The sequence below is a fragment of the Pseudophryne corroboree genome, unplaced genomic scaffold (assembly GCF_028390025.1).
Source record: "Pseudophryne corroboree isolate aPseCor3 unplaced genomic scaffold, aPseCor3.hap2 scaffold_829, whole genome shotgun sequence".
Lineage (NCBI taxonomy): Eukaryota > Metazoa > Chordata > Amphibia > Anura > Myobatrachidae > Pseudophryne > Pseudophryne corroboree.
Genome location: NW_026970408.1, coordinates 241,313 through 262,394, shown reverse-complemented (window position 1 = coordinate 262,394; position 21,082 = coordinate 241,313). Strand labels below are relative to the sequence as shown.

Here is a 21,082-nt window from a genome sequence, read left to right as displayed (position 1 = left end):
TGGGTGGGATTGAACCACCAACCTTTTGGTTATTAGCCTTACACAGTAACTGATTGCGCCACAGCAACACTTTGCAAAAGTCCATACTGACAAAGGCTAATAAGCATTCATCTAGAACGATTCCTAGAAACATTTTAAAAAGTCAATAATGTGGAGAGTTTTTGTAAGATGTTTCTTCCATCAACCAATGAAGAAACACATTGGTACTTTCCCATGATGAGTGAGTGCTTCAGGATCTCTTGCACTTACATGTGCAGCAGAGTACTGTAATGGAAGCATGCTGGGTCCATAACCCAGAGGTAGGCAGATTGAAACTATCCTCTGCTATATGCATTTTTTTTTGTTAATTAAAGTAATCCAAAACTGGGATTGATATTTTTGCTCTTTTATTTTTACTTAAAGTACAATAACTTTTACCATTTTAATTTGTTTTAATAGTATATTGACAGTATTGTTTTCTTTCAAAAATCCAATTAATTTTCTTTACCCGATTATTAAAATGGTAATTGACAAAAACAAACTACATTGTCACCAGAAGAGCAATACAAAATGTACAAATGATATATTAAAATCATCTTTCCAGCTTGAATTTCAATGATGCATTGGGGCAACGATTTTGTGAGAAACATCTTCACCCTTAAATAAAGATTTTCTTAATTCCTTACCTGTGTGCTAATTAGATATCACCTTGTTTTCACATTAAACAGACTTCCACATGAGAAAGCAGCAAGGATGCAGTGGCGTTAATGTTTCCTGGTGTCAACCTGTATTATTTCAGTAGATATTGAAATGAGGATGCACCTTGCTGCCTTTCCAATGAAGCAAGTTTAATTTAGTAATAGGTGAAAAACCATCCCTACAAAGATGTTAATCAGATACTTGGCTTTGTGGACACTTTTCAGAGAACAAATTTGTTAGCATAAAAATAAAGCCAGAAAATGAAGAGCTATTTAATCACTCAATTGGATTTTTTTGCCAGCATATTTCTTTTTCTCTGCAACCCACTGCTAAATTGTGCTTCCTAGCTGTTTTTATAAAATCACTGAATCAAATCTAACTCTGATTACATCAGAGAAGGCCAGGTACCCTACACCATAACAGGGGTTTTCGAAATTTTGACTTGTCTACATAAAGATCACCAAAATCTGATAACAAGGTCAATTACGTCCCTGGGTGGGATTGAACCACCAACCTTTTGGTTAATAGCCTTACGCAGTAACTGATTGCACCACAGCAACACTTTGCAAAAGTCCATACTGACAAAGGCTAATAAGCATTCATCTAGAACGATTCCTAGAAACATTTTAAAAAGTCAATAATGTGGAGAGTTTTTGTAAGATGTTTCTTCCATCAACCAATGAAGAAACACATTGGTACTTTCCCATGATGAGTGAGTGCTTCAGGATCTCTTGCACTTACATGTGCAGCAGAGTACTGTAATGGAAGCATGCTGGGTCCATAACCCAGAGGTAGGCAGATTGAAACTATCCTCTGCTATATGCATTTTTTTTTTTGTTAATTAAAGTAATCCAAAACTGGGATTGATATTTTTGCTCTTTTATTTTTACTTAAAGTACAATAACTTTTACCATTTTAATTTGTTTTAATAGTATATTGACAGTATTGTTTTCTTTCAAAAATCCACTTAATTTTCTTTACCCGATTATTAAAATGGTAATTGACAAAAACAAACTACATTATCACCAGAAGAGCAATATAAAATGTTCAAGTAATATATTAAAATCATCTTTCCAGCTTGGATTTCAATGATGCATTGGGGCAACGATTTTGTGAGAAACATCTTCACCCTTAAATAAAGATTTTCTTAATTCCTTACCTGTGTGCTAATTAGAGATCACCTTGTTTTCACATTAAACAGACTTCCACATGAGAAAACAGCAAAGATGCAGTGGCGTTAATGTTTCATGGTGTCAACCTGTATTATTTCCGTAGATATTGAAATGAGGATACATCTTGCTGCCTTTCCAATGAAGCAAGTTTAATTTAGTAATAGGTGAAAAACCATCCCTACAAAGATGTTAATCAGATACTTGGCTTTGTGGACACTTTTCAGAGAACAAATTTGTTATCATAAAAATAAAGCCAGAAAATGAAGAGCTGTTTAATCACTCAATTGGATTTTTCTGCCAGCATTTTTCTTTTTCTCTGCAACCCACTGCTAAATTGTGCTTCCTAGCTGTTTTTTTTATAAAATCACTTAATTAAATCTAACTCTGATTACATCAGAGAAGGCCAGGTACCCTACACCATAAGAGGGGGTTTGCAATTTTGACTTGTCTACTTAAAGATCACCAAAATCTGATAACAAGGTCAATTACGTCCCTGGGTGGGATTGAACCACCAACCTTTTGGTTAATAGCTGTACACACTAACTGATTGCGCCACAGCGACACTTTGCAAAAGTACATACTGACAAAGGCTGATAAGCATTCATCTAGAACGTTTCCAAGAAAAACTTTAAATAGTCAATAATCTGGAGAGTTTTTGTAAGATGTTTCTTCCATCAACCAATGAAGAAACACATTGGTACTTTCCCATGATGAGTGAGTGCTTCAGGATCTCTTGCAATTACATGTGCAGCAGAGTACTGTAATGGAAGCATGCTGGGTCCATAGCCCAGAGGTAGGCAGATTGAAACTATCCTCTGCTATATGCATTTTTTTTTGTTAATTAAAGTAATCCAAAACTGGGATTGATATTTTTGCTCTTTTATTTTTACTTAAAGTACAATAACTTTTACCATTTTAATTTGTTTTAATAGTATATTGACAGTATTGTTTTCTTTCAAAAATCCACTTAATTTTCTTTACCCGATTATTAAAATGGTAATTGACAAAAATAAACTGATGAGGATACTACTGCAGTCTTTGTTTCGTCTGTACCCGCTGAAAGAGCAGCAAAAGGTGGAGATCTTGATGGGACAGTTGAAAGGGCTTGCACTTAGAGAGGTTACTTCCTGGCCTACTGAAGAGAAGAAGACTGTGGACCAGATCCTCAACAGGCTTGCTACCACATTTGACACAAGGACAGTGTCAGAACTTAAAATGCACTTCTTTGCTCGAAAGCAACAACCAGGAGAGTCACTACGGGGCTATGCCCTCAGCTTGCAGGAAGCACTCAGAGATGTTCAGCAAGCAGACCCTGAGCAAGTGCATGACAAAGAGAAAATGTTATTGGACCAGTTCACTGAAGGTGCAAGGGGCGAATTTGTAAAACTCAGCTGCGACTATTGAGATTGCAGAAGCCTGGAAGCACATTCCTGGATTTTAAAGAGGCTGCGATTAAAGTTCTAGGCTCCAGTCTTACTTCAGGGGCTGTTCCACAAGAGTCTATTCCAGAGATGCCACGGTATCAAGAGAATTCTGATGCCCAGGAGTCAAGTTTTAAAGGAGCTACTTACCCACCTACAGTAAAAGGAGTGACAGTGCCATGTTCAAAGACATGCATATTTGACTCTTCTAGTGAGTTACGAAGTCTGCTGGCTGAACTGACACGTGGTGTGACAGAGATGCGCAGAGACCTGCAGATTCTGAAGAGACAGCAGGCACTGCTCCATGAAGAAATGGAATGGTGCCAGGAGAGGAGACCACTGAACAGTTCCCAATGGGACCTACATAGAAACAGGGAGACACTTTTTTCCAACCACTTTGCCTCCCAAAGGCGACCCATTTTTCAAAGCTGTGAAGGAAGCGGACAAATTAAGAGAGAATTTGAGCAGCCAGATCATTTAAACTCCAAATTCATGTGGTTAACCCGTTATGTTAGCCAAAGCCCGGTGGTTCAAGTTTGCATCAATGGAGTCTCAATGCCCGCTCTCTTAGACACTGGATCACAAGTGACCACAATACAAGCAACACAGTTTGAGCAGCATTGGACTGAGGAACAGATGTTTCCGTCAACTTCCACATTGATAAACCCGATTGCAAGCAATGGGCACTGCATCCCTTGCAAAGGATACTCGGAAGCTGAAATTCAAATCGGACGAACAGTGCTACCACAGCAAGGCTTCATCATCACCACTGCCCAAGATGATGGATTGCCTCCAGTGATAGTGGGCATGAATGTGTTGCGGAACTGCTGTGAGGAGCTCGTAGCAGCACTCCAAGGAGAGTTTCAAACTGACAAGCTCCAGGAGAAACAAGGCCTTCAACCTGGGATAGCCAAACAAAAGGGAAGAATGATAACAGAATTATCTGTAAGAGAGGAACATGAAAAAAATAAGGCTAGCCAAATAATGATAGAAATGCCCATCTCCAGTGTCCAGATTATCCGAAAGAATGCTTCAATGTTAGGCATGAATAATATAGCATCCAGTTCTAGAAACTGTGAGCAACCTATTCAAGGAACCAGTTTTGACCACCTGCAAGATAAAAGTCAGATGATAAGACACCTCAAAGCCTTACTGAAGATTGGGAAATACCTGACCAAGCGACAAAGGCAAGAATCCTCGCCAGAACTCCTGAAGTTGTTGAGACAGCGAGAAAGGCTGTTTGAAGAGAAAGGACAGTTGGTTCGATGTAGTGTGGATCCTAATACTCATTATAGGATCAGTCAACTTGTAATTCCAAGACAAAGTGCTTGTTATGTGCTTGAAGAATATCACGACAAGTCAGGTCACCCTGGGTGCAAAAGGATGGAAACAAGCATCTGGAAAAAGTTCTTTTGGGTTGAAATGAGGGAAGACATCAAGAGATGGTGCCGAAACTGTCCAACCTGTTCTGTAAGAAGAACCTTGCTGCCTCTTTCTCTCCAGAATCCATTGTCCCAAACCAGCTGTGATACTGAATCCCAAGATGGAATGGAAGAGGCTCATAAAATGTATTTACAGCAGACTAAGGTGGTTTGTCACCGACAAGGAGGCAAGAAGACTAGGGCTTGCAAAACAGAAAACCACCATAGTCAGCTGCAGTTTTGTACAGCATGTCCCAAAGACAGTTTAGAAAGAGTTCAATACTCATCCATGGCAGGGGGGTTGAGGTTTCCTAGACAAACTTTTCAAGACCATATACTGTCCAGATTTCAACCGATTGCTCCAGGAGCATGTGTTAATGTACTATAGCACAAAAGGAATTATACCTATCAGATACTGATGTTAAAAATGTTGATAAATGTTAATGTTTCAGACATAATCTGTGTTCACTAATGAATGTGACTGGATATAGTGAGAAGTTTATATAGGGATAAAACCAAAATGCGTGAGGACACGCATGTTTTGGGGGGGGGGGCACGTGTGATATCCCATAACAACAAGGACATTTTTGACAACAGTGTAGTTGCCTGTGCCATTTTAAATAAAGTTTATTTAAAAGAAAATTGAACAGCAGTTTGAGAAGTCAGTTGGAGCCATGGTGAGGAAAGAGCTGGCGACGCCATTACGCAGAGATGAGCAGCTGAGAGAGGGGAGACAAATAAGCTGAAAATTGCATGAGAGAGTAAGCAGTAGTGCAAAATACAGCAGTGGAAGTGCAGCAATTAACAAGTAAGAACGCCATGACACTCTCAGCCAAGAGAGTGCACAGCAAGTGTCAGAGACAGGAGAGTATAAAGCCTTTATACCAATGCTGACTGGCCTACATCTGAGGGGAAACTGCCTCAGAAACATCTATTGACTGGGTGAGATAAATCCATATTTATACTGAAACCTACTCCACTGCAAAGGACATTATCCTATATTTACTATACCTATGCAGCGATTTACATGGGAAGCAGCTCCAGTTTGTTTTAAACAATCATCTTTACTACACAGAGCTACAATATTTTGTTCACAGCTAAAGGAGACAATAGCTGCATATAACTATGTAACAACATAACCGGGCCCCAACGTGCACATAGAGACTCCCTGCAGTGACACCAATGTTATCTGGGACTTAAATATTGTCTGCATAAGTTGATTTCTATTACTAAGCAACATAGTATTAATCTCAGATTTAGTTATATTACCATTTGTGTAATGACTTAAAGTGTATATGGTGTCTGTGTTTAAGTTGCTTGAATCAAATCTTTCCCTTCCCTACTGTAATCAGTTCCTTTTCTGAGTTATGTGGTAAACCATTTATTCTTTCATACAAAGCCCTGCCTGCCTTTCTTTGTGTCTGGGGAAACCTTGCCTCTCTGCCAGGAATAGAGAAGAGCTGCTGCTGAAGGAGGAATAGTCCATCAAGGTATCCCTGACCTGTTCCACATAGTTTACACACTTGTTATACCGGGGTGTTACATTGTGTGTGACTGACCTTAGGAAGAAACCGGAGCCTCCGCTGCAGTGACCCAGCAACCAGGGCACGGGAGTATACAGTGCCGCTGGGAGTGATGAAGCTGCAGTAAAGATGTCTATTAGACCTAGCCTGCTGCAGCCCTTGTAGATTCTCATAAAAAAAGTTCTTCTTTTCTTGTCAAAATTAATAGCTAAGAATAGGCTGCTTGAGGCAGGCCCCTGTTAAGTGGCCTGCTACTGAAGGCAACAACTACAAACTGAGCTCCCTGTTCATGGAAGCGGGGTTATAGAGGAGAATGCGCTGAGCATCTTGGGAACAGTCAAAAGCTTTGAGCCGGTTGGTGCCTCAGATCAAGATCCTACTCTACACCCCAATGTGAATCCTTGTGGAGTCCAGTGTACCCCACAGAAGAAATTAATGTGTCACACCCATTGGCAGCAACCTTAGAATAGCTGCTGACGGGCACAATTGAGAAAGGAAGGGGGGGGGGACATTTGAATCCAGCACATAGATGCAATTCAAATATGTAATTTGAACCTTCCTATTTTAAAATATAATGGATGAACCTCACCCTGTGAGAACAATCTTCATGATATAGAGATCTCATATGCAAAATAAGTATGAGTTGGGATAGGGCTGGGGAGGGTGGCTGCTCGGGCAGCCCCTCCCCCGTCAAGTTAAGGAGATTCAACTGAGGAAGCACAAGGGAACTCTCGTCTGGGGACAACAACTGCAGGGAGACCACATCTTTTCAGATGAACATGGGAGGGCGGAAGGCTGCCTAATACTGAAGCACCATCAAATATCAAACCATATGCAATAACTAGTACAAGCATTCCTGGGGGAAGGTCTGCAGGAGACGAATTTGCATACGGTGATGTCATCCAAGCAGTGGGCCAAAGTTGGCTGGAACCCTCATCTGCATATGAAAAGAGAAAAGGGTTATGCAGGGCATGGCGGCCTTTTGCGGCGCTTGGATGACCCCTAGTTCGCATTAAACACCTCCACCCTCCTTCGGTGTGGGGCTCATGTTGACTATGCCCCAGCCCCTGAAGCATTCAAGCTGATTTCTTGCAGCAGCTGGGCACTGTAACAGCTCCAGAGCTGCTCTGTAAGGCAAATAAAAGGGTGTGGGCCCTGCAGCACTACCTGTAGTTCGCATTGTGCGTTGGAAGGCACAAAGTAATCAGACGGGAGAAGTCAGGATAGTGCGCAAGGGCATAGAAGGGAGCGGCTCAAGAAAAGAGAAGTGGAAACAGACAGCAAACTAGGCTGGAGAGAGACAAAGAGATCTGAATTATACGAGAGCCGACCAGGGGAAACACAAATTATGCAGTCAAGTTTCCCACATTTGGGGAAATCGCAGGGGCAGCACAGCCAGAGTGCAATGGGTGAGCCTTGCCCTGGGAGAAGCACCTTCAAGATCATAGTATCTCACCTGGCAGGTAAGTAGGAGTTGGGCTAGAGCTGGGGAGGGTCGCTGCTCGGGCACCCCCCTGTCAAGTGAAGGAGATCCAACTGAGGCAGCACAATGGAACTCTCGAAAGAAGAACAAGGCTAGAGGAAGATCTGAGACAAAGAAATCTGACTTTTACCAGAGCTGACCAGCGGAAAACACAAACACAGTCCCCCACTACCACAAATAATGCAGGCGAGTTTCCCACATTTGGGGAAATCACAGGGGTCAGCATACCCAGAATGCAATGAATGAACCTCACCCTGGGTGAACAATCTTCATGACCATGGTGTCTCCTATGCAAAATAAGTATGATTTGGGATAGGGCTGGGGAGGGCCGCTGCTCAGGCACATCTCTGTCAAGTAAAGTTAATTCAACTGAGGCAGCACAAGGGAACTCTCATCTGGGGACAACAACTGCAGGGAGAACACATATTTTCAGATGAACATGGGAGGGCAGAAGGCTGCCTAATACTGAAGCACCCCCAAACAACAAACCAAATGCAACAACTAGTGCAAGCATTCCTGGGGGAAGGCCTGCAGCAGATGGATTTGCATATGGTGATGTTATCCAAGCAGTGGGTCAAAGTTGGCTTCAACCCTCATCTGCATATGAAAAGAGAAAAGGGGCGTGCAGGGCATGGCGGCCTTTTGCGCTGCTTGGATGACCCCTAGATCGCATTAAACACCCCCACCCTCCTTTGGTGTGGGGCTCATGTTGGCCATGCCCCATCCCATGAAGCATTCAAGCTGATTTCTTGCAGCAGCTGGGCACTGTAACAGCTCCAGAGCTGCTCTGTAAGGCAAGTAAAAGGGTGTGGGCCCTGCAGCACTACCTGTAGTTTGCATTGTGCATTGGAAGGCACAAAGTAAGCAGACGGGAGGAGAAGTCAGGATAGTGCACAAGGGTATAGAAGGGAGGGGCTCAAGAAAAGAGAAGTGGAAACAGACAGCAAACTAGGCTGGAGAGAGACCTGAGACAAAGAGATCTGAATTATACGAGAGTCGACCAGGGGAAACACAAATTATGCAGTCAAGTTTCCCACATTTGGGGAAATTGCAGGGGCAGCACACCCAGAGTGCAATGGGTGAGCCTTGCCCTGGGAGAAGCACCTTCATGATCATAGTATCTCACCTGGCAGGTAAGTAGGAGTTGGGCTAGAGCTGGGGAGGGTCGCTGCTCGGACACCCCCCTGTCAAGTGAAGGAGATCCAACTGAGGCAGCACAAAGGAACTCTCGAAAGAAGAACAAGGCTAGAGGAAGATCTGAGACAAAGAAATTTGACTTTTACCAGAGCTGACCAGAGGAAAGCACAAACACAGTCCACCACTACCACAAATAATGCAGTCGAGTTTCCCACATTTGGGGAAATCACAGGGGTCAGCATACCCAGAGTGCAATGAATGAACCGCACCCTGGGAGAACAATCTTCATAACAATGGTATCTCCTATGCAAAATAAGTATGATTTGGGATATGGCTGGGGAGGGCCGCTGCTCAGGCACATCTCTGTCAAGTAAAGGAGATTCAACTGAGGCAGCACAAGGGAACTCTCATCTGGGGACAACAACTGCAGGGAGAACACATATTTTCAGATGAACATGGGAGGGCAGAAGGCTGCCTAATACTGAAGCACCCCCAAACAACAAACCAAATGCAACAACTAGTGCAAGCATTCCTGGGGGAAGGCCTGCAGCAGATAGATTTGCATATGGTGATGTCATCCAAGCAGTGGGTCAAAGTTGGCTTCAACCCTCGTCTGCATATGAAAAGAGAAAAGGGGCGTGCAGGGCATGGTGGCCTTTTGCGGCACTTGGCTGACCCCTAGTTTGCATTAAACACCTCCACCCTCCTTCGGTGTGGGGCTCATGTTGGCTATGCCCCAGCCCCTGAAGCATTCAAGCTGATTTCTTGCAGCAGCTGGGCACTGTAACAGCTCCAGAGCTGCTCTGTAAGGCAAGTAAAAGGTTGTGGGCCCTGCAGCACTACCTGTAGTTCGCATTGTGCGTTGGAAGGCACAAAGTAAGCAGAAAGGAGGAGAAGTCAGGATAGTGCGCAAGGGCATAGAAGGGAGCTGCTGAAGAAAAGAGAAGTGGAAACAGACAGCAAACTAGGCTGGAGAGAGACCTGAGACAAAGAGATCTGAATTATACGAGACCTGACCAGGGGAAACACAAATTATGCAGTCAAGTTTCCCACATTTGGGAAAATCGCAGGAGCAGCACACCCAGAGTGCAATGGGTGAGCCTTGCCCTGGGAGAAGCACCTTCATGATCATAGTATCTCACCTGGCAGGTAAGTAGGAGTTGGGCTAGAGCTGGGGAGGGTCGCTGCTCGGGCACCCCCCTGTCAAGTGAAGGAGATCCAACTGAGGCAGCACAAAGGAACTCTCGAAAGAAGAACAAGGCTAGAGGAAGATCTGAGACAAAGAAATCTGACTTTTACCAGAGCTGACCAGAGGAAAGCACAAACACAGTCCACCACTACCACAAATAATGCAGTCGAGTTTCCCACATTTGGGGAAATCACAGGGGTCAGCATACCCAGAGTGCAATGAATGAACCGCACCCTGGGAGAACAATCTTCATAACAATGGTATCTCCTATGCAAAATAAGTATGATTTGGGATATGGCTGGGGAGGGCCGCTGCTCAGGCACATCTCTGTCAAGTAAAGGAGATTCAACTGAGGCAGCACAAGGGAACTCTCATCTGGGGACAACAACTGCAGGGAGAACACATATTTTCAGATGAACATGGGAGGGCAGAAGGCTGCCTAATACTGAAGCACCCCCAAACAACAAACCAAATGCAACAACTAGTGCAAGCATTCCTGGGGGAAGGCCTGCAGCAGATAGATTTGCATATGGTGATGTCATCCAAGCAGTGGGTCAAAGTTGGCTTCAACCCTCGTCTGCATATGAAAAGAGAAAAGGGGCGTGCAGGGCATGGTGGCCTTTTGTGGCACTTGGCTGACCCCTAGTTTGCATTAAACACCTCCACCCTCCTTCGGTGTAGGGCTCATGTTGGCTATGCCCCAGCCCCTGAAGCATTCAAGCTGATTTCTTGCAGCAGCTGGGCACTGTAACAGCTCCAGAGCTGCTCTGTAAGGCAAGTAAAAGGGTGTGGGCCCTGCAGCACTACCTGTAGTTCGCATTGTGCGTTGGAAGGCACAAAGTAAGCAGAAAGGAGGAGAAGTCAGGATAGTGCGCAAGGGCATAGAAGGGAGCGGCTCAAGAAAAGAGAAGTGGAAACAGACAGCAAACTAGGCTGGAGAGAGACCAGAGACAAAGAGATCTGAATTATACGAGACCTGACCAGGGGAAACACAAATTATGCAGTCAAGTTTCCCACATTTGGGGAAATCGCAGGGGCAGCACACCCAGAGTGCAATGGGTGAGCCTTGCCCTGGGAGAAGCACCTTCATGATCATAGTATCTCACCTGGCAGGTAAGTAGGAGTTGGGCTAGAGCTGGGGAGGGTCGCTGCTCGGGCACCCCCCTGTCAAGTGAAGGAGATCCAACTGAGGCAGCACAAGGAAACTCTCGAAAGAAGAACAAGGCTAGAGGAAGATCTGAAACAAAGAAATCTGACTTTTACCAGAGATCAGAGGAAAACACAAACACAGTCCCCCACTACCAACAAATAAAGCAGTCGCGTTTCCCACATTTGGGGAAATCACAGGGGTCAGCATACCCAGAATGCAATGAATGAACCTCACCCTGGGAGAGTAATCTTCATGACCATGGTATCTCCTATGCAAAATAAGTATGATTTGGGATAGGGCTGGGGAGGGCCGCTGCTCATGCACATCTCTGTCAAGTAAAGGAGATTCAACTGAGGCAGCACAAGGGAACTCTCATCTGGGGACAACAACTGCAGGGAGAACACATATTTTCAGATGAACATGGGAGGGCAGAAGGCTGCCTAATACTGAAGCACCCCCAAACAACAAACCAAATGCAACAACTAGTGCAAGCATTCCTGGGGGAAGTTCTGCAGAAGACGGATTTGCATACGGTGATGTCATCCAAGCAGTGGGTCAAAGTTGGCTTCAACCCTCATCTGCATATGAAAAGAGAAAAGGGGCGTGCAGGGCATGGCGGCCTTTTGCGGTGCTTGGATGACCCCTAGTTCGCATTAAACACCCCACCCTCCTTTGGTGTGGGGCTCATGTTGGCCATGCCCCATCCCCTGAAGCATTCAAGCTGATTTATTGCAGCAGCTGGGCACTGTAACAGCTCCAGAGCTGCTCTGAACGGCAAGTAAAAGGGTGTGGGCCCTGCAGCACTACCTGTAGTTTGCATTGTGCATTGGAAGGCACAAAGTAAGCAGACGGGAGAAGTCAGGATAGTGCGCAAGGGCATAGAAGGGAGCGGCTCAAGAAAAGAGAAGTTGAAACAGACAGCAAACTAGGCTGGAGAGAGACCTGAGACAAAGAGATCTGAATTATACGAGAGCCGACCAGGGGAAACACAAATTATGCAGTCAAGTTTCCCACATTTGGGGAAATCGCAGGAGCAGCACACCCAGAGTGCAATGGGTGAGCCTTGCCCTGGGAGAAGCACCTACATGATCATAGTATCTCACCTGCCAGGTAAGTAGAAGTTGGGCTAGAGCTGGGGAGGGTCGCTGCTCGGGTACCCCCCTGTCAAGTGAAGGAGATCCAACTGAGGCAGCACAAGGGAACTCTCGAAAGAAGAACAAGGCTAAAGGAAGATCTGAGACAAAGAAATCTGACTTTTACCAGAGCTGACCAGAGGAAAGCACAAACACAGTCCCCCACTACCACAAATAAAGCAGTCGAGTTTCCCACATTTGGGGAAATCACAGGGGTCAGCATACCCAGAATGCAATGAATGAACCTCACCGTGGGAGAACAATCTTCATGACCATGGTATCTCCTATGCAAAATAAGCATGATTTGGGATAGGGCTGGGGAGGGCCGCTGCTCAGGCACATCTCTGTCAAGTAAAGGAGATTCAACTGAGGCAGCACAAGGGAACTCTCATCTGGGGACAACAACTGCAGGGAGAACACATATTTTCAGATGAACATGGGAGGGCAGAAGGCTGCCTAATACTGAAGCACCCCCAAACAACAAACCAAATGCAACAACTAGTGCAAGCATTCCTGGGGGAAGGCCTGCAGCAGATGGATTTGCATACGGTGATGTCATCCAAGCAGTGGGTCAAAGTTGGCTTCAACCCTCGTCTGCATATGAAAAGAGAAAAGGGGCGTGCAGGGCATGGCGGCCTTTTGCGGCGCTTGGATGACCCCTAGTTCGCATTAAACACCTCCACCCTCCTTCGGTGTGGGGCTCATGTTGGCTATGCCCCAGCCCCTGAAGCATTCAAGCTGATTTCTTGCAGCAGCTGGGCACTGTAACAGCTCCAGAGCTGCTCTGTACGGCAAGTAAAAGGGTGTGGGCCCTGCAGCACTACCTGTAGTTTGCATTGTGCATTGGAAGGCACAAAGTAAGCAGACAGGAGGAGAAGTCAGGATAGTGCACAAGGGTATAAAAGGGAGGGGCTCATGAAAAAAGAAGTGGAAACAGACAGCAAACTAGGCTGGAGAGAGACCTGAGACAAAGAGATCTGAATTATACGAGAGCCGACCAGGGGAAACACAAATTATGCAGTCAAGCTTCCCACATTTGGGGAAATCAGAGTGCAATGGGTGAGCCTTGCCCTGGGAGAAGCACCTTCATGATCATAGTATCTCACCTGGCAGGTAAGTAGGAGTTGGGCTAGAGCTGGGGAGGGTCGCTGCTCGGGCACCCCTCTGTCAAGTGAAAGAGATCCAACTGAGGCAGCACAAGGAAACTCTCGAAAGAAGAACAAGGCTAGAGGAAGATCTGAGACAAATAAATCTGACTTTTACCAGAGCTGACCAGAGGAAAGCACAAACACAGTCCCCCACTACCACAAATAATGCAGTCGAGTTTCCCACATTTTGGAAATCACAGGGGTCAGCATACCCAGAATGCAATGAATGAACCTCACCCTGGGAGAACAATCTTCATGACCATGGTATCTCCTATGCAAAATAAGTATGATTTGGGATAGGGCTGGGGAGGGCCGCTGCTCAGGCACATCTCTGTCAAGTAAAGGAGATTCCACTGAGGCAGCACAAGGGAACTCTCATCTGGGGACAACAACTGCAGGGAGAACACATATTTTCAGATGAACATGGGAGGGCAGAAGGCTGCCTAATACTGAAGCACCCCCAAACAACAAACCAAATGCAACAACTAGTGCAAGCATTCCTGGGGGAAGGCCTGCAGCAGATGGATTTGCATACGGTGATGTCATCCAAGCAGTGGGTCAAAGTTGGCTTCAACCCTCGTCTGCATATGAAAAGAGAAAAGGGGCGTGCAGGGCATGGCGGCCTTTTGCGGCGCTTGGATGACCCCTAGTTCACATTAAACACCTCCACCCTCCTTCGGTGTGGGGCTCATGTTGGCTGTGCCCCAGCCCCTGAAGCATTCAAGCTGATTTCTTGCAGTAGCTGGGCACTGTAACAGCTCCAGAGCTGCTCTGTACGGCAAGTAAAAGGGTGTGGGCCCTACAGCACTACCTGTAGTTTGCATTGTGCATTGGAAGGCACAAAGTAAGCAGACAGGAGGAGAAGTCAGGATAGTGCACAAGGGTATAAAAGGGAGGGGCTCATGAAAAAAGAAGTGGAAACAGACAGCAAACTAGGCTGGAGAGAGACCTGAGACAAAGAGATCTGAATTATACGAGAGCCGACCAGGGGAAACACAAATTATGCAGTCAAGCTTCCCACATTTGGGGAAATCGCAGGGGCACCACACCCAGAGTGCAATGGGTGAGCCTTGCCCTGGGAGAAGCACCTTCATGATCATAGTATCTCACCTGGCAAGTAAGTAGGAGTTGGGCTAGAGCTGGGGAGGGTCGCTGCTCGGGCACCCCCCTGTCAAGTGAAAGAGATCCAACTGAGGCAGCACAAGGGAACTCTCGAAAGAAGAACAAGGCTAGAGGAAGATCTGAGACAAATAAATCTGACTTTTACCAGAGCTGTCCAGAGGAAAGCACAAACACAGTCCCCCACTACCACAAATAATGCAGTTGAGTTTCCCACATTTGGGGAAATCACAGGGGTCAGCATACCCAGAATGCAATGAATGAACCTCACCCTGGGAGAACAATCTTCATGACCATGGTATCGCCTATGCAAAATAAGTATGATTTGGGATAGGGCTGGGGAGGGCCGCTGCTCAGGCACATCTCTGTCAAGTAAAGGAGATTCAACTGAGGCAGCACAAGGGAACTCTCATCTGGGGACAACAAATGCAGGGAGAACACATATTTTCAGATAAACATGGGAGGGCAGAAGGCAGCCTAATACTGAAGCACCCCCAAACAACAAACCAAATGCAACAACTAGTACAAGCATTCCTGGGGGAAGGCCTGCAGCAGATGGATTTGCATATGGTGATGTCATCCAAGCAGTGGGTCAAAGTTGGCTTCAACCCTCGTCTGCATATGAAAAGAGAAAAGGGGCGTGCAGGGCATGGCGGCCTTTTGCGGCGCTTGGATGACCCCTAGTTCGCATTAAACACCTCCACCCTCCTTCGGTGTGGGGCTCATGTTGGCTATGCCCCAGCCCCTAAAGCATTCAAGCTGATTTCTTGCAGCAGCTGGGCACTGTAACAGCTCCAGAGCTGCTCTGAACGGCAAGTAAAAGGGTGTGGGCCCTGCAGCACTACCTGTAGTTTGCATTGTGCATTGGAAGGCACAAAGTAAGCAGACGGGAGAAGTCAGGATAGTGCGCAAGGGCATAGAAGGGAGCGGCTCAAGAAAAGAGAAGTTGAAACAGACAGCAAACTAGGCTGGAGAGAGACCTGAGACAAAGAGATCTGAATTATACGAGAGCAGACCAGGGGAAACACAAATTATGCAGTCAAGTTTCCCACATTTGGGGAAATCGCAGGAGCAGCACACCCAGAGTGCAATGGGTGAGCCTTGCCCTGGGAGAAGCACCTACATGATCATAGTATCTCACCTGCCAGGTAAGTAGAAGTTGGGCTAGAGCTGGGGAGGGTCGCTGCTCGGGTACCCCCCTGTCAAGTGAAGGAGATTCAACTGAGGCAGCACAAGGGAACTCTCGAAAGAAGAACAAGGCTAGAGGAAGATCTGAGACAAATAAATCTGACTTTTACCAGAGCTGACCAGAGGAAAGCACAAACACAGTCCCCCACTACCACAAATAATGCAGTCGAGTTTCCCACATTTGGGGAAATCACAGGGGTCAGCATACCCAGAATGCAATGAATGAACCTCACCCTGGGAGAACAATCTTCATGACCATGGTATCTCCTATGCAAAATAAGTATGATTTGGGATAGGGCTGGGGAGGGCCGCTGCTCAGGCACATCTCTGTCAAGTAAAGGAGATTCAACTGAGGCAGCACAAGGGAACTCTCATCTGGGGACAACAACTGCAGGGAGAACACATATTTTCAGATGAACATGGGAGGGCAGAAGGCTGCCTAATAATGAAGCACCCCCAAACAACAAACCAAATGCAACAACTAGTGCAAGCATTCCTGGGGGAAGGCCTGCAGCAGATGGATTTGCATACGGTGATGTCATCCAAGCAGTGGGTCAAAGTTGGCTTCAACCCTCGTCTGCATATGAAAAGAGAAAAGGGGCGTGCAGGGCATAGCGGCCTTTTGCGGCACTTGGATGACCCCTAGTTCGCATTAAACACCTCCACCCTCCTTCGGTGTGGGGCTCATGTTGGCTATGCCCCAGCCCCTGAAGCATTCAAGCTGATTTCTTGCAGCAGCTGGGCACTGTAACAGCTCCAGAGCTGCTCTGTACGGCAAGTAAAAGGGTGTGGGCCCTGCAGCACTACCAGTAGTTTGCATTGTGCATTGGAAGGCACAAAGTAAGCAGACAAGAGGAGAAGTCAGGATAGTGCACAAGGGTATAAAAGGGAGGGGCTCATGAAAAAAGAAGTGGAAACAGACAGCAAACTAGGCTGGAGAGAGACCTGAGACAAAGAGATCTGAATTATACGAGAGCCGACCAGGGGAAACACAAATTATGCAGTCAAGCTTCCCACATTTGGGGAAATCGCAGGGGCACCACACCCAGAGTGCAATGGGTGAGCCTTGCCCTGGGAGAAGCACCTTCATGATCATAGTATCTCACCTGGCAGGTAAGTAGGAGTTGGGCTAGAGCTGGGGAGGGTCGCTACTCGGGCACCCCCCTGTCAAGTGAAAGAGATCCAACTGAGGCAGCACAAGGGAACTCTCGAAAGAAGAACAAGGCTAGAGGAAGATCTGAGACAAATAAATCAGACTTTTACCAGAGCTGACCAGAGGAAAGCACAAACACAGTCCCCCACTACCACAAATAATGCAGTCGAGTTTCCCACATTTGGGGAAATCACAGGGGTCAGCATACCCAGAATGCAATGAATGAACCTCACCCTGGGAGAACAATCTTCATGACCATGGTATCGCCTATGCAAAATAAGTATGATTTGGGATAGTGCTGGGGAGGGCCGCTGCTCAGGCACATCTCTGTCAAGTAAAGGAGATTCAGCTGAGGCAGCACAAGGGAACTCTCATCTGGGGACAACAACTGCAGGGAGAACACATATTTTCATATAAAAATCTTGGTCATGCTCTGGTTTCTCTTCAGAACGAACAAATCTTTCGCCTCTTACTAAAGATTTCCGTGGAGAGGAGCAAAACCGAGTTTTATCTCAATTTTTGCATGCCCCATCTTTTTGGGGTTTCTTTTACCGGTTTAAAGATAGAATGAGTGTGCTTTAATGTAAGCTCATTTGCATAGAAATGACAGTAAATGTTTATTTATGTTCAAACAGAACTTTCTTGACCATGCTACTTGCTTTAAAGATCTGGGAGCACATGGAATACAGTACAAACCATGCTTATAGCAAGGAGAAGCCAGGTGAGAAATCTGCTTTCTTTCAAATTGGGCACTCACTTTGATCTGAATGAGGACTGCTGGCACAGCACTCAGGCGACAGGTGGAATCTTGGTCATGCTCTGGTTTCTCTTCAGAACGAACAAATCTTTCGCCTTTTATTAAAGATTATCCGTGGAGAGGAGCAAAACTGAATTTTATCTCAATTTTTGCATGCCCCATATTATTGGGGTTTCTTTTATCAGTTTAAAGACAGAACGAGTGTGCTTTCTTGTTAGCTTTAATGTAAGTTTATTTGCATAACAATGACAATAAATGTCTGTTTCTTTTCAAGCAGAACTTTCTTGACCATACTAATTGCTTGAAAGATCTGGGAGCACATGGAAAAGAGTACAAACCATGTTTATAGCAAGGGGAAGCCTGGTGAGAAATCTGCTTTCTTTCTTTCAAATTGGGTGCTCACTTTGAGCTGAATGAGGACTGCTGGCATGGCACTCAGGCGACAGGTGGAATCTTGGTCATGCTCTGGTTTCTCTTCAGAACGAACAAATCTTTCGCCTTTTACTAAAGATTTCCGTGGAGAGGAGCAAAACTGAGTTTTATCTCAATTTTTGCATGCCCCATATCATACCTCCCAACTGTCCCGATTTTCGCGGGACAGTCCCGTTTTTTGGGGACTGTCCCGCTGTCCCACCTGCGGGCCGCAGTGTCCCGCGGTGGGGAGGACAATTGGGAGGCTCTGTCTGTCGCTGCCCTGCTTAGCAGAGCAGCGGTGAATAGACGCTGTGCGCATGCGCACAGCGTCTATTCACTGAAGTCAGAGGGAGAGGTGGCATGCCAGCGGCTCACAGAGCGCTGGGCATGCCCGCTCAGTGCCGAAAACGGGGGCGTGACTCGCGATCGCGGGTCCTCCCGCGAAGCCACGCCCCCTTTTACTTAGGCCACACCCTTTTTGGGAGCGCGCGCGACTTCGCCGCGCGTGTGTCCCTCTTTGCGAGCCGACAAAGTTGGGAGGTATGCCCATATTATTGGGGTTTCTTTTATCAGTTTAAAGACAGAACGAGTTTGCTTTCTTGTTAGCTTTAATGTAAGTTTATTTGCATAACAATGACAGTAAATGTTTGTTTCTTTTCAAACAGAACTTTCTTGACCATGCTACTTGCTTGAAAGATCTGGGAGCACATGGAAAACAGTACAAACCATGCAGTATCACAAGAGCCTTTATTTGATCTTTCATGAAGATAGAGCAGAATTGAGGACACGTCAACAATTTCTGCCGAAGGTGGTTCATCTTTCCACATGGTGCCTTTGGCCACTGACACCTTCGTTGAGTCAAAGTCTCTGGCTGTGGTCAGAACTTTGAAAATTTATGTCACCAGAACGGTTCAGATTAGGAAAACAGAGGCTCTGTTTGTCCTGTATGCTCCCAACAGGATTGGGTGTCCTGCTTCCATGTAGACCATTATGCGCTGGATCTGTGGTAAGATTCAGCATGCTCATTCCATGGCAGGATTGCCGTTACTGAATTAGGTGAAGACCCATTCTACTAGAAAGGTGGGTTCATCCTGGGCAGCTGGTCGGGGAGTCTCGGCATTGCAACTTTGCCGAGCAGCTATTTAGTAAACACTTTTGCTAAGTTTTACAAGTTTGATACCTTGGCCGATGATAACTTCAAGTTGGGTCATTCGGTGCTGCAGAGTCGTACGCACTCTTCCACCCGTTCAAGAGCTTTGGTATAACCCCATGGTTCTTAATGTGACCCCAGCATCCTCTAGGTCGTATGAGAAAATAGGATTTTAATACCTTCCGGTAAATCCTTTTCTCTTAGTCTGTAGAGGATGCTGGGCACCCGTCCCAGTCCATACTGTGTCTGCAGTTATTACTTGTGGTTATACACATGTTGTGTTATGGTTCTGGTCAGCTTTTTGCTGCAATTGTTCATGCCGTTGGCTTGTGTTCTGTTGAATGCCACGTTCTGCGGCATGCTTAAGGTGTGAGCTGGTAAGATGCTCACCTTAGTTTAACAATAAATCCTTTCCTCGAAATGTCCGTCTCCATGGGCACAGTTCCTATAACTGGAGTCTGGAGGAGGGGCATAGAGGGAGGAGCCAGTTCACACCCTTTGATAGTCTTAAAGTGCCCATGTCTCTTGCGGATCCCGTCTATACCCCATGGTTCTTAATGTGACCCCAGCATCCTCTACGGACTAAGAGAAAAGGATGCCCTTGCGCACTATCCTGACTTCTCCTCCCGTCTGCTTACTTTGTGCCTTCCAACGCACAATGCAAACTACAGGTGGTGCTGCAGGGCCCACACCCTTTTACTTGCCTTACAGAACAGCTCTGGAGCTGTTACAGTGCCCAGCTGCTGCAAGAAATCAGCTTGAATGCTTCAGGGGATGGGGCATGGCCAACATGAGCCCCACACCAAAGGAGGGTGGGGGTGTTTAATGAGAACTAGGGGTCATCCAAGCACTGCAAAAGGCCGCCATGCCCTGCACGCCCCTTTTCTCTTTTCATATGCAGATGAGGGTTCCAGCCAACTTTGGCCCACTGCTTGAATAACATCACTGTATGCAAATCCGTCTGCTGCAGACCTTCCCCCAGGAAGGCTTGTACTAGATGTTGCATATGGTTTGATATTTGATGGTGCTTCAGTATTAGGCAGCCTTCCGCCCTCCCATGTTCATCTGAAAAGATGTGGTCTCCCTGCAGTTGTTGTCCCCAGACGAGAGTTCCCTTGTGCTTCCTCAGTTGAATCTCCTTAACTTGACGGGGGAGGGGCTGCCCGAGCAGCCACCCTCCCCAGCCCTATCCCAACTCATACTTATTTTGCATATGAGATCTCTTGATCATGAAGATTGTTATCACAGGGTGAGGTTCATCCATTATATTTTAAAATAGGAAGGTACAAATTACATATTTGAATTGCATTTATGTGCTGGATTCAAATGTCCCCCCCCCCCCCCCCTTCCTTTCTCAATTGTGCCCGTCAGCAGCTATTCTAAGGTTGCTGCCAATGGGTGTGACACATTAATTTCTTCTGTGGGGTACACTGGACTCCACAAGGATTCACATTGGGGTGTAGAGTAGGATCTTGATCTGAGGCACCAACCGGCTCAAAGCTTTTGACTGTTCCCAAGATGCTCAGTGCATTCTCCTCTATAACCCCGCTTCCATGAACAGGGAGCTCAGTTTGTAGTTGGTGCCTTCAGTAGCAGGCCACTTAACAGGGGCCTGCCTCAGGCAGCCTATTCTTAGCTATAAATTTTGACAAGAAAAGAAGAACTTGTTTTATGAGAATCTACAAGGGCTGCAGCAGGCTAGGTCTAATAGACATCTTTACTGCAGCTTCATCACTCCCAGCGGCGCTGTATACTCCCGTGCCCTGGTTGCTGGGTCACTGCAGCGGAGGGTCCGGTTTCATCCTAAGGTCAGTCACACACACACCACCCTTCCGGATCACGAGGC

The 21,082-nt window shown here is 46.3% G+C and overlaps 20 non-coding genes across 20 annotated transcripts; 3 read left to right on the top strand and 17 right to left on the bottom strand.

Moving 5' to 3' along the window:
* Window positions 1-7,523: 7,523 nt before the first annotated feature.
* Window positions 7,524-7,686, bottom strand: LOC135042491 (U1 spliceosomal RNA). The gene has a single exon (XR_010235601.1). It is a non-coding gene; the product is annotated as a U1 spliceosomal RNA (small nuclear RNA).
* Window positions 7,687-7,838: 152 nt separating this feature from the next.
* Window positions 7,839-8,002, bottom strand: LOC135042440 (U1 spliceosomal RNA). Its single transcript, XR_010235562.1, has one exon. It is a non-coding gene; the product is annotated as a U1 spliceosomal RNA (small nuclear RNA).
* A 674-nt stretch (window positions 8,003-8,676) lies between these two features.
* Window positions 8,677-8,839, bottom strand: LOC135042451 (U1 spliceosomal RNA). Its single transcript, XR_010235572.1, has one exon. It is a non-coding gene; the product is annotated as a U1 spliceosomal RNA (small nuclear RNA).
* Window positions 8,840-8,991: 152 nt separating this feature from the next.
* Window positions 8,992-9,155, bottom strand: LOC135042590 (U1 spliceosomal RNA). The gene has a single exon (XR_010235692.1). It is a non-coding gene; the product is annotated as a U1 spliceosomal RNA (small nuclear RNA).
* A 674-nt stretch (window positions 9,156-9,829) lies between these two features.
* Window positions 9,830-9,992, bottom strand: LOC135042458 (U1 spliceosomal RNA). The gene has a single exon (XR_010235579.1). It is a non-coding gene; the product is annotated as a U1 spliceosomal RNA (small nuclear RNA).
* A 152-nt stretch (window positions 9,993-10,144) lies between these two features.
* On the bottom strand, window positions 10,145-10,308 carry LOC135042589 (U1 spliceosomal RNA). Its single transcript, XR_010235691.1, has one exon. It is a non-coding gene; the product is annotated as a U1 spliceosomal RNA (small nuclear RNA).
* A 674-nt stretch (window positions 10,309-10,982) lies between these two features.
* LOC135042456 (U1 spliceosomal RNA) lies at window positions 10,983-11,145 on the bottom strand. The gene has a single exon (XR_010235577.1). It is a non-coding gene; the product is annotated as a U1 spliceosomal RNA (small nuclear RNA).
* A 149-nt stretch (window positions 11,146-11,294) lies between these two features.
* On the bottom strand, window positions 11,295-11,459 carry LOC135042460 (U1 spliceosomal RNA). The gene has a single exon (XR_010235581.1). It is a non-coding gene; the product is annotated as a U1 spliceosomal RNA (small nuclear RNA).
* Window positions 11,460-12,129: 670 nt separating this feature from the next.
* On the bottom strand, window positions 12,130-12,292 carry LOC135042449 (U1 spliceosomal RNA). The gene has a single exon (XR_010235570.1). It is a non-coding gene; the product is annotated as a U1 spliceosomal RNA (small nuclear RNA).
* Window positions 12,293-12,444: 152 nt separating this feature from the next.
* LOC135042435 (U1 spliceosomal RNA) lies at window positions 12,445-12,608 on the bottom strand. Its single transcript, XR_010235557.1, has one exon. It is a non-coding gene; the product is annotated as a U1 spliceosomal RNA (small nuclear RNA).
* Window positions 12,609-13,580: 972 nt separating this feature from the next.
* On the bottom strand, window positions 13,581-13,743 carry LOC135042579 (U1 spliceosomal RNA). Its single transcript, XR_010235682.1, has one exon. It is a non-coding gene; the product is annotated as a U1 spliceosomal RNA (small nuclear RNA).
* A 674-nt stretch (window positions 13,744-14,417) lies between these two features.
* LOC135042499 (U1 spliceosomal RNA) lies at window positions 14,418-14,580 on the bottom strand. Its single transcript, XR_010235609.1, has one exon. It is a non-coding gene; the product is annotated as a U1 spliceosomal RNA (small nuclear RNA).
* Window positions 14,581-14,732: 152 nt separating this feature from the next.
* LOC135042558 (U1 spliceosomal RNA) lies at window positions 14,733-14,896 on the bottom strand. Its single transcript, XR_010235661.1, has one exon. It is a non-coding gene; the product is annotated as a U1 spliceosomal RNA (small nuclear RNA).
* A 671-nt stretch (window positions 14,897-15,567) lies between these two features.
* LOC135042442 (U1 spliceosomal RNA) lies at window positions 15,568-15,730 on the bottom strand. Its single transcript, XR_010235564.1, has one exon. It is a non-coding gene; the product is annotated as a U1 spliceosomal RNA (small nuclear RNA).
* Window positions 15,731-15,882: 152 nt separating this feature from the next.
* Window positions 15,883-16,046, bottom strand: LOC135042493 (U1 spliceosomal RNA). Its single transcript, XR_010235603.1, has one exon. It is a non-coding gene; the product is annotated as a U1 spliceosomal RNA (small nuclear RNA).
* Window positions 16,047-16,720: 674 nt separating this feature from the next.
* LOC135042495 (U1 spliceosomal RNA) lies at window positions 16,721-16,883 on the bottom strand. Its single transcript, XR_010235605.1, has one exon. It is a non-coding gene; the product is annotated as a U1 spliceosomal RNA (small nuclear RNA).
* A 152-nt stretch (window positions 16,884-17,035) lies between these two features.
* LOC135042575 (U1 spliceosomal RNA) lies at window positions 17,036-17,199 on the bottom strand. The gene has a single exon (XR_010235678.1). It is a non-coding gene; the product is annotated as a U1 spliceosomal RNA (small nuclear RNA).
* A 144-nt stretch (window positions 17,200-17,343) lies between these two features.
* Window positions 17,344-17,459, top strand: LOC135042527 (U5 spliceosomal RNA). Its single transcript, XR_010235631.1, has one exon. It is a non-coding gene; the product is annotated as a U5 spliceosomal RNA (small nuclear RNA).
* A 270-nt stretch (window positions 17,460-17,729) lies between these two features.
* On the top strand, window positions 17,730-17,846 carry LOC135042551 (U5 spliceosomal RNA). The gene has a single exon (XR_010235654.1). It is a non-coding gene; the product is annotated as a U5 spliceosomal RNA (small nuclear RNA).
* Window positions 17,847-18,132: 286 nt separating this feature from the next.
* Window positions 18,133-18,245, top strand: LOC135042548 (U5 spliceosomal RNA). Its single transcript, XR_010235651.1, has one exon. It is a non-coding gene; the product is annotated as a U5 spliceosomal RNA (small nuclear RNA).
* Window positions 18,246-21,082: the final 2,837 nt, after the last annotated feature.